Source organism: Oncorhynchus mykiss, chromosome 19 (assembly GCF_013265735.2).
Source record: "Oncorhynchus mykiss isolate Arlee chromosome 19, USDA_OmykA_1.1, whole genome shotgun sequence".
Lineage (NCBI taxonomy): Eukaryota > Metazoa > Chordata > Actinopteri > Salmoniformes > Salmonidae > Oncorhynchus > Oncorhynchus mykiss.
The window spans coordinates 12,305,800-12,320,147 of NC_048583.1; the positions used below are offsets into that span (position 1 = coordinate 12,305,800).

Below are 14,348 nucleotides of genomic sequence, written 5' to 3' on the forward strand. Positions count from 1 at the left end.
CACAAACTGCTGTGGGCACAAAGAGGGAGGAGCCTAAAGCTTAGTGTGCTCGCGACGCTCACCTATGTATACTACCTACAGTAAGCAGACTGACTGGTTGGCGACCTTGTTAGCTAAGTAGCTTATATCTTTACTTTTCTAATAGAATGCGACATTAAACCAGGGAAATTGAACAACGTTCTGCTGGAGAATTAGTGATTTTCGAGAGGGTTATGTACATTTGTAGGAAAGTAGGGTAAAAGGTTGATTTTGCTCCGCATCTTGAAGCTGTGCGGTGTTGTTACACGAAGTCGGCTAAGTTACTTGCACTTCTGAGACTCAGCCTACGGTACGATATTTCAGTTGGTCTTACTACATATAAATAGACTACAACTAATGTATTTGTAAATTACGGATTTTACAAAGTAAATAACTTGGCAAGACATTGTTAATGTATTTTGCTGCTTGTCAAGTGACCGGGACTGTCTGACTCTGTCAAGGCATAATGTGACACGTTTACATGTCGGTTGTTATCATGGGGTTGTCTTTTTATAAACATCTATATCAGAGTGACTTGTCATCTGTCCTGGGCACATTTCTCAGAACAAGTTTAAAAGTATCTGTCTATACAGCTTGATTCTTGCAAATGCCTGGACACAATCTGTCACCTTTCATTCACCTTTATTGTGCCTCACGTGACATTTTGCAAAAGTTTATTGCTGATGTTATCCACATGTTAATGCTGTGGGGCCCAGACGAATGTGTTTAATCAGACCCACGAACATAAAGTACATTTGGCATCTACTGTAACATAATTCATAATTATTTGTAGCCTTTCTGCTATTCGTTCTGCAGAGGTTAACAGATATGTGACACACACACACTCTTCCAACTTCAGCAAACTTGGGAAACAAAACATGGTAGTATGAAGGGTATTTTTGAAAGGAGTTTTGGACCGGACCGGTACTCTTATCATCTTTCTGTGATGAAGAGGTCAGGGTATTGGGTTACTACCTCATGGGATCACATTCAAACAGACACCCATCAATGTTTCATGGTTGGCCATATTTTATTTACATCTGGTTGGGTGTGGACCGTTCTTTATACCTCAATGGTGTGGACTATACAGGGATTGTTTTACATCAAAGTTGTTATAGGAAAATCAGTGTTGATACAAATTGATTTGAACACAATTTGACCTGACGCAAAAACCCTACTCTGTATAATCAAACTCAGTCAAAACTGTTTGCTATATGCAGTGTATTTGAAGTGAACTTTTTCGAGAAATGTTGAATTATGCTTTGGTGATTTCAAACTGTCAGCACACTCACTGTGGAAGTTGGGTTGGCAGTTGGCTCTAGAAAATGCACACAGAGGGCAAAGCTTTTTGAAGTCCTTTCATTTACTCCTGGGAACTCTCATTGGATGTTACAGACAATGTTTAATTCCAGCACGCTGACTAAATTGATCTGATTTTCTGCTCAGGTGTCATTTATGTATAATAGTAGGAAGAGTTGATACCAGGCTCAGTTGTCCTGATTAGTGTAAATATGAGGATTGATGTCATGAAAGTACAGTATGTGCTGAATAACTATGCTAATCTGAATTGTGGACTTGTTGTAATTGGGATTTTACAGTATGTACAGTAGTGTCTATTTGTGTACTTGTGTTTACATTTGCGTGCATTTTCCATGTGGATTTCCAGGCCAATGAGAATGGCAGTCTGTTCCTTGACCAGTGGAAGCTGGTGGGAGGAACTGTGGGAGGACGGGCTCATTGTAATGGCTGGAAGGGAATAAATGGAATGCTATCAAACAGATCAAACATGTGGAAACCACGTTTGACTCTGTTCCAATTATTCCATTCCAGCCATTACAATGAGCCCATCCTCCTATAGCTCCTCACACCAGCATCCCCTGCACTTGACACACACCTCGCCTTCATATGGCCTTTCCAGAATTCTAGTTACTGACCTAGTAGTACACAGCTTTAAGATGCTCTGCCTCGTGATCATTAACCACACAGACTAGTGAGGTCATATCCCACAAGCCTCATCGCTCCAACTGAGGCACCTTGCATTGAGGGCTGTGATATAGGGCCTATACCTAACGTAAACAAATAATTCATAGCACTATGTCAACATAGCAGGGGACTCAGACTTTATATAGCAAGATATTGGCTTTGTAACACGTGAATGCACTGGAAAAGTAAGGAGTTTTTCTGCTAAGTAACCACATGTGTGTGATCAGGTCAAGTGAGGAGGCAATGTGAAGGGTTTTCCCTTTTAAATCTCTGACATGCATGTCAATGGAGCATTACACAGGCCGGCTGGTTTAGTTTCACATAGTGGAATGTCTGGTTTGACCACTTCAGTCTACAGTGAGACCTGTAGGGCTAAGCCAAGCTATTCATGTAAGAGCAGAGTGTAGTCTGGACTCTACGGTTAACTTTTTTTATAAGGCGTGTGCCTAAGTTGAAAAATGTAGGTGCACACAAAGAAATTTAGGAGCACAATTAAGATTATTTGTGATATTAAAGCCAGAATCTTACATTTTTCTCTGCTCACTGGTGCTCCTAAATAACAATTCCAGGTCACACAGCAAAACATTTAGGCGCATATGCGAGTAAAATGCTCTCACTGTAGAGCCCTGGTAGTGGTGAGATTAGTGACTTATCATCGCAGGTTAGTTAATCTGGGAATGGCATGAGATCGCAGTACACATACACACACACTAAACAAAGTTATACCCTATGGATTATATGGTTGAAGATAAGAGACTTAATTCAATGGGAGTTGGATAGGACAGAGTATCATGTAACACAGTTTACCCAGGGCACTGAGATATGAATATAATTGTGTACTCATCAACTCCCATTGGCTATTTCTAACACATGGTGCAACACATCATAAGCTATGTGTGTGTCAGTGAACAGTTGGTGTTCTCTCTATGTCATGGATGGTTGTCAGAAGGCACAAGCAGCTGAGAGTGCCGCTAACTAGTGGTCCTTGAGCTTGAGGTCCTTCCGATTATCTTGACACGCTGTTGTTAACGTTGCAGAATGTGCTGCTTTTTCATCAAGCACAGAGGGCATGCTTGGTTAAGTTTGTTTTGAAAAACATCTCACTCTGACTAGGCCAGGGAACAAAGTGACCAACCATGCAGGGCAGCATGAGGTAGCATAAACCCAGGCCACCGTGTGACTGGAACAGGGAAGAAACAGGTGTCTGGGACAGCCACCATGCCAACAGCGGTGGCTGTGATGACTCACCGGCCCACCAACCAAGCTGTCTCCCTTTCTCCCAGTTTCTCACACTGGCCATGGCCTCAGCCCAGCTCAGGCTCAGCATTGTCCCGTGTTTGGGATTACACCCCCCCCCTTACCTCCCTGTCTAACCTCCCTGCCCCCTCTTGCGACCCCAGTGAGGGGTAGGTGAGAACAAGGGAGCCGTGTAGAGAGGGCCACTTGCTGGAGTTGTTAACATAGTCTTAACCTAATCCGCTGGGGATGACTGACTGTCGCCCATACCTCTGAACCTTAACACAAGTGTTATGTCACTTTTTGAACTGAAAGTCTACACTAAGTACCTCTTATCTACTGTTGATTGAACTGAAAGTCTCCACGAAGTAACTATATTATCTATTGTTGATTGAACTGAAAGTATCTACTAAGTAAAGGGAAAGTGGGATACCTAGTAAGTTTCACAACTGAATGCATTCAACCAAAATGTGTCTTTTGCATTTAACCCAACCCCTCTGAATCAGAGAGGTGGAGGGGGCAGCCTTAATTGACATCCACGTCATCGGCGCCCGGGGAGCAGTTGTTGTTGGGGGTTAACTGCTTTGCTTAAGGGCAGAACGGCAGATTTTTCCACCTTGACGACTCGGGGATTCGAACCAGCAATCTTTCGGTTAAGGACCTCTTATTGTCTACTGTTGATTACCACTTATTGAGAAGTATGAAGAAGCTGTCAAGCTTCTTAGTGTCTTTGTCTCGTATTTGACATGGCATGTTCCTTAAAGGTAGATTTAATTACATTTTTTCCTTCTCACGTAACTACAGTCACGTTTACTTTTTTCTAGAATGTGCTTCTCTTTGACTAAGCTGAGACACCGTAGCTTGTTTTTGTCTCAGGATACATCACAAATTGCAGGACCTCCAACAACCTTAAATGACCTCCAATTAGTGGTCGACTGATTTATAATTTTTCAACACCGATACCGATTTATTGGATACCGATTAATCGGCCAATTTTTATTTATTTATTTGTAATAATGACAATTACAACAATACAGGCACTTTAGTATTGCCAGTGTAACAGTATAGCTTCTGTCCCTCTCCTTGCTCCTACCTGGGCTCGAACCAGGAACACATCGACAACAGCCACACTCGAAGCAGCGTTACCTGTCACTCCACAACCACTCCAAGTCTCAGAGCGAGTGACGTTTGAAACGCTATTAGCGCGCACCCCGCTAACTAGCTAGCCATTTCACATCGGTTACACCAGCCTAATCTCGGGAGTTGATAGGCATGAAGTCATAAACAGCGCAATGCTTGAAGCACAACGAAGAGCTGCTGTAAAACGCACAAGTGCTGTTTGAATGAATGCTTACGAGCCTGCTGGTGCCCACCATCGCTCAGTCAGACTGCTCTATCAAATATCAAATCATAGACTTAATTATAACATAATAACACACAGAAATATGAGCCTTAGGTCATTAATATTGTCGAATCCGGAAACTATCATCTCGAAAACAAGACGTTTATTCTTTCAGTGAAATACGGAACCGTTCTGTATTTTACCTAACGGGTGGCATCCATAAGTCTAAATATTCCTGTTACATTGCACAACCTAATGTCATAATTACGTAAAATTCTGGCAAATTAGGCGGCCCAAACTGTTGCATATACACTGACTCTGCGTGCAATGAACGCAAGAGAAGTGACACAATTTCACCTGGTTAATATTGCCTGCTAACCTGGATTTCTTTTAGCTAAATATGCAGGTTTAAAAATATATACTTCTGTGTATTGATTTTAAGAAAGGCATTGATGTTTATGGTTAGGTACACATTGGAGCAAGGACAGTCTTTTTTCGCGAATACGCGAAATCAACATCGATTATATGCAACGCAGGACACGCTAGATAAACTAGTAATATTATCAACCATGTGTAGTTAACTAGTGATTATGATTGATTGTTTTTTATAAGTTAAGTGTAATGCTAGCTAGCAATTTACCTTGGCTTACTGCATTCGCGTAACACTCTGGAATGGAGTGATTGCAATGGTATCAAGCCCATGAAAACCGTGTTTTTGATACCATTCCATTTACTCCATTCCAGCCATTATTATGAGCCTTTCTCCCTCAGTAGCCTCCACTGCTCTCCATCTATAGAACAGCATGGTGTCTAGTGGGGAGACTGACTGGAGAGGGAAGATTCATATCTTAACACTACGGTAGTTCAAAAAACAGGCGCAACAGCAGTAGTAGTGTGCCTGTTGAGTCCAAACCAATGGAGCCTATTATCTCCTCTGATCTGGTTAATGACATGAGAGCGTGGCGAGGCCTAGCGCTTTTCATCCCTTCTGAGAAGGGCCCTACCAACATCACAGCCATGCTATGCTATTCAGCCCTTCTGAGAAGGGCTCTACCAACATCACAGCCATGCTATTCATCCCTTCTGAGAAGGGCTCTACCAACATCACAGCCATGCTATGCTATTCATCCCTTCTGAGAAGGGCTCTACCAACATCACAGCCATGCTATGCTATTCATCCCTTCTGAGAAGGGCTCTACCAACATCACAGCCATGCTATGCTATTCATCCCTTCTGAGAAGTGCTCTACCAACATCACAGCCATGCTATGCTATTAATCCCTTCTGAGAAGGGCTCTACCAACATCACAGCTATGCTATTCATCCCTTCTGAGAAGGGCTCTACCAACATCACAGCCATGCTATGCTATTCATCCCTTCTGAGAAGGGCTCTACCAACATCACAGCCATGCTATGCTATTTATCCCTTCTGAGAAGGGCTCTACCAACATCACAGCCATGCTATGCTATTAATCCCTTCTGAGAAGGGCTCTACCAACATCACAGCCATGCTATGCTATTCATCCCTTCTGAGAAGGGCTCTATATACATCACAGCCATGCTATGCATCCCTTCTGAGAAGGGCTCTACCAACATCACAGCCATGCTATGCTATTAATCCTTTCTGAGAAGGGCTCTACCAACATCACAGCCATGCTATGCATCCCTTCTGAGAAGGGCTCTACCAACATCACAGCCATGCTATGCAATTCATCCCTTCTGAGAAGGGCTCTACCAACATCACAGCGATGCTATGCTATTAATCCCTTCTGAGAAGGGCTCTACCAACATCACAGCCATGCTATGCATCCCTTCTGAGAAGGGCCCTACCAACATCACAGCCATGCTATGCAATTCATCCCTTCTGAGAAGGGCTCTACCAACATCACAGCTATGCTATTCATCCCTTCTGAGAAGGGCTCTACCAACATCACAGCCATGCTATGCTATTCATCCCTTCTGAGAAGTGCTCTACCAACATCACAGCCATGCTATGCTATTCATCCCTTCTGAGAAGGGCTCTACCAACATCACAGCCATGCTATGCTATTTATCCCTTCTGAGAAGGGCTCTACCAACATCACAGCCATGCTATTCATCCCTTCTGAGAAGGGCTCTACCAACATCACAGCCATGCTATGCTATTCACTGCTGCATCTCTGCTGTTACCAGACTCGTATTTACTATTGCTAATGCTGCACAATTTAAATATTTGCCATCTATTCTACTGAGCCATTTACTTTATGGTCGTATTCTTATCTTTTATTATTTATTGTTGCGTTGTCGAGAAGGAACCTGACAGTAAGTGTTTCATTGGACAGAGTAGTGTATACAATGTGTATCCTTTACATAATCTCCATTCATTTATCCCTCCACCTCGCCATCCCTCTATCCCCCCCGCCGTCTCGCCTTCATGCAAACACTCACCCCTTTCATCTCCTGTTGGCGCGGCAGCATGCAAACAAGGTAGAGAGGAAGCAGCAGCAGAGATCTGGATTGATGTTCCCACACTAAACCCATTGAGAATAGGCCAGGGGTTTATCCATGTTGCCATCAGAGATCTACCTACTCCCCTCCTGACTCCTGGCCTTTGTTGTTTACAGCTACATGGCGATGACGTCTGTGGAAAAGTATGTGGAAGTTCTGCTGTGGTACTGTTCTACTGAAAGTACACACACAGTATTGTTTAACTAACCTTGTGGGGACAAACAATTTATAAACATTCAAATCCTATATCTCTAACCTTAACCAAAAAACCCAATCTTATCCCTAACTCCTGAACCTAATTCGAACACAAATTCTACCTTAACCCTAAACTTCCTAGAAATAGCATTTGACCTTGTGGGGACTAACGAAATGTCCCCAGTTGGTCAAATTTCTGTTAATTTACTATTCTTGTGGGGACCCCACAAGTATAGTTCCACACACATACACACGTACTGCAAGAATCACTTCACTCACTCCCTGGATCACTGACAAGCTAACCGGCACTTGAAGGCTGTATTTTGTACCATTGACTCCTGTGTTGTCTACTACTCACCTGTCTCAGTATTATTGAACCATTCAAACTAGCCTTATCTCACTGTAGCAGGCTGTGCAGCTCTCTGTATCCCTGTCTCAGAGTCTCATGGAAGTCATTATTACGCAGTGGCTCAAGGGATTGTTTTAGCCACTCTAAATGCAGGCAGCATGTTGCTGTGCCGTTATGTGCTGTTCCTAATGCTGTGGGAAAGAGAACGCTGGGTGTGTCAGCCTGGGTATGCATTTTATAATATGTGTTGATCCTCTGGGGTGTTTGGCTCTAATCCATTCAGCTTGTTGACCCCCCCCCCCCCCCCCCCCCCCCCAGGCCTCCTCCCTCCCTAGCAGGTAATGAGGAGGTGAGCTGATGTGTTTGAACATGTTAATCAACCTCCTCCACTGAGCCCAGAGGTGGGAACACTGACTGAACGCAGCACGTGTTCAACGTGTTGAGCACCTAACTCAGCCAACCTACACCTCAGCCTATAACCTTCAGCTGGTGTTTAACACAGAATCACAGTCCTATCTGATAAGGTCCTTTATGGCTTTTACCCTGTTGTATTAGGTTGTTAATGGGCACAGCTGTTGAGTCCCTTCATGTTGATGTTTCATTTCAGAAATACGACTGACTGTTGCCTCAGAATGATGTGTTGATTGGTACTCTGTTTTAATGTAGCCAACACAGATGGGCTTCAGAGAAATGTATAATTGTGATGTTATGAGCGTTCCTAGTCTGAATGCAGTAGGCCTAACTGTTTCATAGAGACTAACTGTAGTGCGGACAGTGGTCAACGTCCCCTCGGCTACAGGAGAACGGACGCCTAGATGACACTGGATGGTGTCCTCCTATTGTAAATGTCTGTGTTGTTCATTGGAGAAGGGGACAGATAGACTATATATAGCCAGGCTCTCCCTCTTTGGCCCCAGTTGTGGCCCACCTGTAAATATTTCAAAAAGGTACCATCACTTTAATGGCCACTGTAAATGTCCTCTGTCTATCACCCATTGGTCTATCACTGGTGGGAGGAGGGCCAATGTCAGAGCCCATTCGTCCTGGCCAGACCCTATTGTTGGTCCATTTGTCCTGGACCAGGCCCTGCCATTTGTCCTGGACCAGGCCCTGCCATTAGTCCTAGACCGGGCCCTGCCATTGGTCCATTAGTCCAAGACCAGGCCCTGCCATTGGTCCATTAGTCCTAGACCAGGCCCTGCCACTGACCAGGACATCATTATGGGCTCTGTCTGAAGAGGACAGTCGCACTTCCTGATGGAGCTTAATGATCTCACATCAGTCACAAAGTCCAGATGCACAGGCTATGGGAGTGTGGTGGACTAATTAATGTATTGGTTGGTGGTTCAGTCGACAGTATTGAAAAATGCCATGCATACATTTAACTAATTTAAGAAGCAGACACTCGACTACTAATTAATATTGTGAAAAAGAGTTCTCATTGCTTGGTGGGTGTAACAATATGTGTACCTAGAATTCATTAGATTTAAATGTCTGGCCTCAGAGGTAGGAATCACGCACAGCAACATGTTCAGAAAGAGTAAAAAAAAAGCCAGTGTACTGCAAGTTAGGACAGCCTTGTAAGTGCTACTGTAGGTGTGGCTAGCTGGCTTTTCAACTATCTATCACGACCTCGCCCTAGTGTGTGAAACACCTGCCGAGAGGGAGACGCTTTTTACATCTCACAGCTTTAGAAACCGGAGCCACTGTCACCAGAACCACTCTGTCAGAATACACACACATTGATGATGCTTACAAAACCTCTGTCCTTAGGCAAACATTCTATCCTGTCATCGGTGGCTCTGCCTGTGTTATCTCCCGTGAAAAGCTCTTCCTATTTTGTTACCTGTGAAGCCTCTCTCTCCCTCTCCCTCCCTCCCAGCCCATCCATTGAATAACACGTTCAAAAGATGACGTAACAAGATAGACTTCACTTCACTTTCTATAGCTTTATCTCAATGTATTTACCTTGGGAGTTAGCTAGGTCTCTCTACCTAACTCTGACTAGGACTTGTTGCTCTGTGTATAGTCAACCAGTAACCAACTTTACAAAGATGCATGACACAGTTCGAAGAAAATGGTCTTTTCATCTGGTAGAATTCAGTGTTGAAATTTTGTCCTTGGCTACTTTCATTACTCAGGAGACACTTATACACATTCAGTGACTGTTATAGCATGTATAGCATAGGCCTATGTCATAGCATTGTTATGTCAGGAGGACATAAGCAAATGTCAATGCAGTGATGTTTCTAAACCCAAGGTGAAACTAACACAATGTTGACAGAGAACACTCAGCAGGTCACTGTCCTCTAATCTAACAGGTTCTTAGAATGAATTTAACAGTAGCATGGGGAATGTGGTGTTGATCTCTTCAAGCTCACTCTTTCTCTCTGTCCCTCACTTTATTTCTCTGTCCCTCTTTCTCTCTCTCTGTATCTCTCGCTCTCTCATCCTGTCATTCTCTATCTCTCATTCTCTCTCTCTCTTTCTCCATCTCTTTCCCTTTCCCCCTGCGCTTCCTTAGCAAAATCAATATGGTGGTATGCTGCTATATTTAATTTATCATCATTCTAGTTTGACTGTGGTGGTATGGCTTTAAAACACTGCTATAGTTGGCCTATTTGTTCCTCTCAATTCTCCATGTTCCTTATCATCTCTACTAGGCTTCAAAGCAGGTTTGATGTTCTCCTGGTGTTGCTGTTCCGTATTCCCTCACTCACACGAAGCTCTCTGAGGAGTTAACCTCCACCCCAAGGGGAAATCATCTCACCCTGTATACTCTGATCCAAACCCTTCAGAAATAACATCTGGTCATGAATGGCAGAAACCATGGTTAGAGGATGACACTAGGTCTGTGGGCGAGAGGGGGATGGAACTAGATTCGATAGTGCTGCTAGGTAACGGATGTGTTTTGAAACGGTGGAAGCTCCTGTAGTGGATTCATGTCCTCTGTGTGCCAGTAGGAGTGGGTAATGAGCAAGAGCAGTGTGGAAGTTTCTCTTTCCTTTGTACTTGTGAGAGTGGGGATGGAGAAAGATAATGACAGAATGAGATCATCATCATCCCTTGCAGTTGTCATCATTCAGTTTCATCACCATCTAGGCTACATCGTAATCTTTCATCAGTGACTCAGGTCTCTGATCCCAACAGGGGTTCTTCACTGTGCCCGATCACAGCAGGAGGTCTGTTCCATTTCACCTCCTTTTGGAATAAATGAGCCACAAGTAGTGTGTTACTACATACGTCCTCATGATCAATGAGACTATTGATTCATTATTGATCCAGATTAGTCACCGACTCACTCCAAAACAGAAAAAAACGGCTGAATGTTTATAGCGCTCCCTGCTTAAAGCAGCATGCCTCTTCTTCCCTTTTCAACTCTGTTCAAGTGCCTCCAAAGTGTGTGTGTGTGTCTGGCTGAGGTTCGCAACAGGGGTCCTTAGTCAACACTCCTGTTTTCAAAGGGAGATGCTGATTTCAAGACTTCTTCAGAGCTTTTCTGTTTATCCAGTCTCTGGCGTTTGGGGCTATGGAGACGCACAGACACACACACTTTTCTGGGGTCACATGCTCTCCCAGAAACATTATAAATTGAGTTGATTACACAGGCATCAAAAATAATAAAGCTGACTACATTCATTGTGTGAAAGCAAAGCACCATCTCCTTGGTGCTCCTCTTTATAGAAGTGGTGCCCCATCTCCCTGGTGCTGCTCTTTATAGAAGTGGTGCCCCATCTCCTTGGTGCTCCTGTTTTATAGAAGTGGTGCCCCATCTCCCTGGTGCTGCTCTTTATAGAAGTGGTGCCCCATCTCCTTGCTGCTCCTGTTTATAGAAGTGGTGCCCCATCTCCTTGCTGCTCCTGTTTATAGAAGTGGTGCCCCATCTCCTTGGTGCTCCTCTTTATAGAAGTGGTGCCCCATCTCCTTGGTGCTCCTCTTTATAGAAGTGGTGCCCCATCTCCCTGGTGCTGCTCTTTATAGAAGTGGTGCCCCATCTCCCTGGTGCTGCTCTTTATAAAGTGGTGCCCCATCTCCCTGGTGCTCCTCTTTTTAGAAGTGGTGCCCTATTTTGAGACTTGACAGTATGTTGCTGGGCTCTATTTTGAGCAAGTGGCGCATCTCCTCTCCAGGCAATATAGTAGTATCCTCAATATGTCTTCCAACTGCAGTGCACTATGCAGTTAGGTTACAGTAGGTGAGTGTGTGTAATTTAGGTCATATTTTCCTCATAGAAAGGAAGTACTGAGGGGAGTAGCTACATTTCTGTCTCCAGTGTCTCAGATTAGTTACTAGTTGTTGGTGTTTTCGGTAACTGGTGTGGAGTCTGTAGTCATACATTTTTGACCCCTAATTTCCTGGGATTATAATTTGTTTTAAGAATGATTCAGTGTCAATCCCAGCATAATTTAATTTTAAAAAGTAGCTTCCTATAACAGGAATGAAAAACAAATTTAGGATGGGTTAAAGCGGTCAACATTGCTCATCACTGACTGACTCTCTATTTTTGAGGCGTGGCACACTGTAGAGTTACCTCTTAATGTACTTAAAAAAATAAAATGGAACCGTTATGTAACTAGGCAGTTAAGAACAATTTACAATGATGGCCTACACCGGCCAAACTCGGACAACGCTAGGTCACCCTATGTGTGCCACCCTATGGGACTCTGAACGACAGCCAGTTGTGATGCAGCCTGGATATAAAATGCAGGAGTGTTAAAAGACAGTACTGAGCTATACAGGGACATATTAGCCCAGTAGTGAAGTTTAAAAGGCACTCCGTCATACTCCAACCATATTAAGAAGAAACCAAGATGGCCAAGATACAAACAGAATCTTCAGTTTGATTCTAGGACACAGTAGTTGCCAGTGCATTGTTTTCTGAGTCCAGGTAAGGTAGGTTAACCACTATAAAAGTACAACGCTAATCTACCACCAGGCCTGTTTTGACCCCATGAGGTTGAAGACACAGACTCTGGTGAGGTAATGTGTCTGTCTGTGGAAGGAGAGGACGTATTACTGTGGCATTAAGACGGAGCAGAGACGCAGCCAACTGGAGGAACCCAACAGACTGCTACTACTGTCTCTCTCTACCCTATAATTGGGGGTCATGCATCTGGCTGGGACACTAAGCAGAGGACTGTAATAGTATCTCCCACTGTCCAGTATGTTGTGTTTTTAAAACGGACCCAATGAGAAGAGTGCTTGTTATAGGAAGGAGCTGAGCTTTGGGAATGTGGTATTTTGTGAGTTGTTTGTGTCCAGTTATGGGTCTTGTTGGTAGCAGTGCAGCACTATAGTGGGGCTTTTTAGTGTGAAACTAAGAACTTGTTACAAATCTGTACTTGAGAGGTTTAGTGCTTTATGGCTTCTCTATATGGGAGAGTAGTGTGTGAGAGTGAATGGAGGTGTGGATTCCTTTAGAGCACTCCTCCTCTCCCCTCTCCTCTCTGTTTGCGTTGACCCAGCTGGACCTGGACCCCCACTTCCCCTCCATGGGTGGAGCAGGTCCCTGGAGGAACTACAGCCACAGTCTGGGCAGTGGGGGGCTGACACAGACACACATTGAGCTCCGACCGTGGTTATTGTTTACAATACATCATGCCGATATGATCTCCAGGGAAACATTTAGGAGTTGTCGCTACAGAGTAAGTCAACTTGGACATGACTGGTGGTTGTCGGTGGGGTCGAGAATGCCTAGAATGTTTTAGCTTATGTTTTATTTGACGTGTGTGGACTTCCGTGATCTGGCCTCCCTCGAAGAGTGTGGTCAGTGGTTACATCGTAGAAGTAAAGTCTTTCTGCGCACTGTAATATGTTGTGACAGGTTTCCCATGGTGCCTCAGTGTGACAGTGTCAGAGGTCATAGTATGTAGGGGAGGAGAGGGGGACTCATGGTTGACCAGAGACACCAATTATATCACAACTCTAATTGGAGTGAACAGTAGCATGATTATTCAACAAATGATGATGACATTTATTATGTTCTTTCAGAAGATGTTAGTTTGGCACTGTTGTCTCCATGCTTGTGTAGTGTGTGTGGATGTGGCGTGGGTCGTTGGATTGCTCTCTTTCTCTCTGTGTTACTCCCTCTTTCTCTCTCTCTCTGTATGTTACTCCCCCTCTCTCTACAGTCAGTGGTGTTCTGAGCCTCTTACTCACATCGTCCAGTCACTTCCTCACATAGCTCTAGTCTCCAGTCATTCCACTGCTCCGTACCACATTACCAGGAACTCCACTCAGTCACACTTTCTGGCAGTGCTGCTCTCAAACCTCCTCTGGTGTGTCAAAGTTAGACTTCTCTCTCTCTCTATCTCCACAGGACTGGGTGTGTCTGGATGTAAAGAGGGGACATTCTGTGTCGTCGATACAAGACGAGCAACCATGGTGAAACAGAGGTAGGAATCTCAGCGATTTCTGTCCCGGGTGACCCTGCCTCATGCATTCCTATAAGGCACGTTCCCTGTGTTAACTAAAAACAGATGTGTTTAGCTTTAGCATTAGTATTTCAGTGTGTCTCTGTGGTGCCAAGCTCTGTGGCTGGTTGTTGAGTCTCTCCTCTTCAAGTGGGTCGAAACCATTCAAAAAAAAGTTTGACTTGGCCGTGATTGGTTGAGAGTCCGTTTGAGGGGCAGCCTTTCTGATCTCTAATTGGTCATTGTGGTCTGACAGTCTGCTTCTGCTTCTGCTTCCAGCAGGAGGGTTACAGTTGAACTCCTGCAGTGCATGGCTGTAATTCATG

At 44.2% G+C, this 14,348-nt stretch overlaps 1 protein-coding gene across 2 annotated transcripts in view; it reads left to right on the forward strand.

The window, feature by feature from the left end:
- LOC110497380 (protein FAM160A1) overlaps positions 1 to 14,348 on the forward strand; it is a 38,410-nt gene continuing 24,062 nt past the window's right edge. The window contains exons 1-2 of one of the 2 annotated variants that reach the window (XM_036954306.1): positions 1 to 328; positions 13,929 to 14,004. The gene's annotated coding sequence lies outside the window, so the exon portion shown is untranslated. The remainder of the gene's footprint in view (positions 329 to 13,928; positions 14,005 to 14,348) is intronic. The other variant, XM_036954307.1, reaches the window with a different exon arrangement.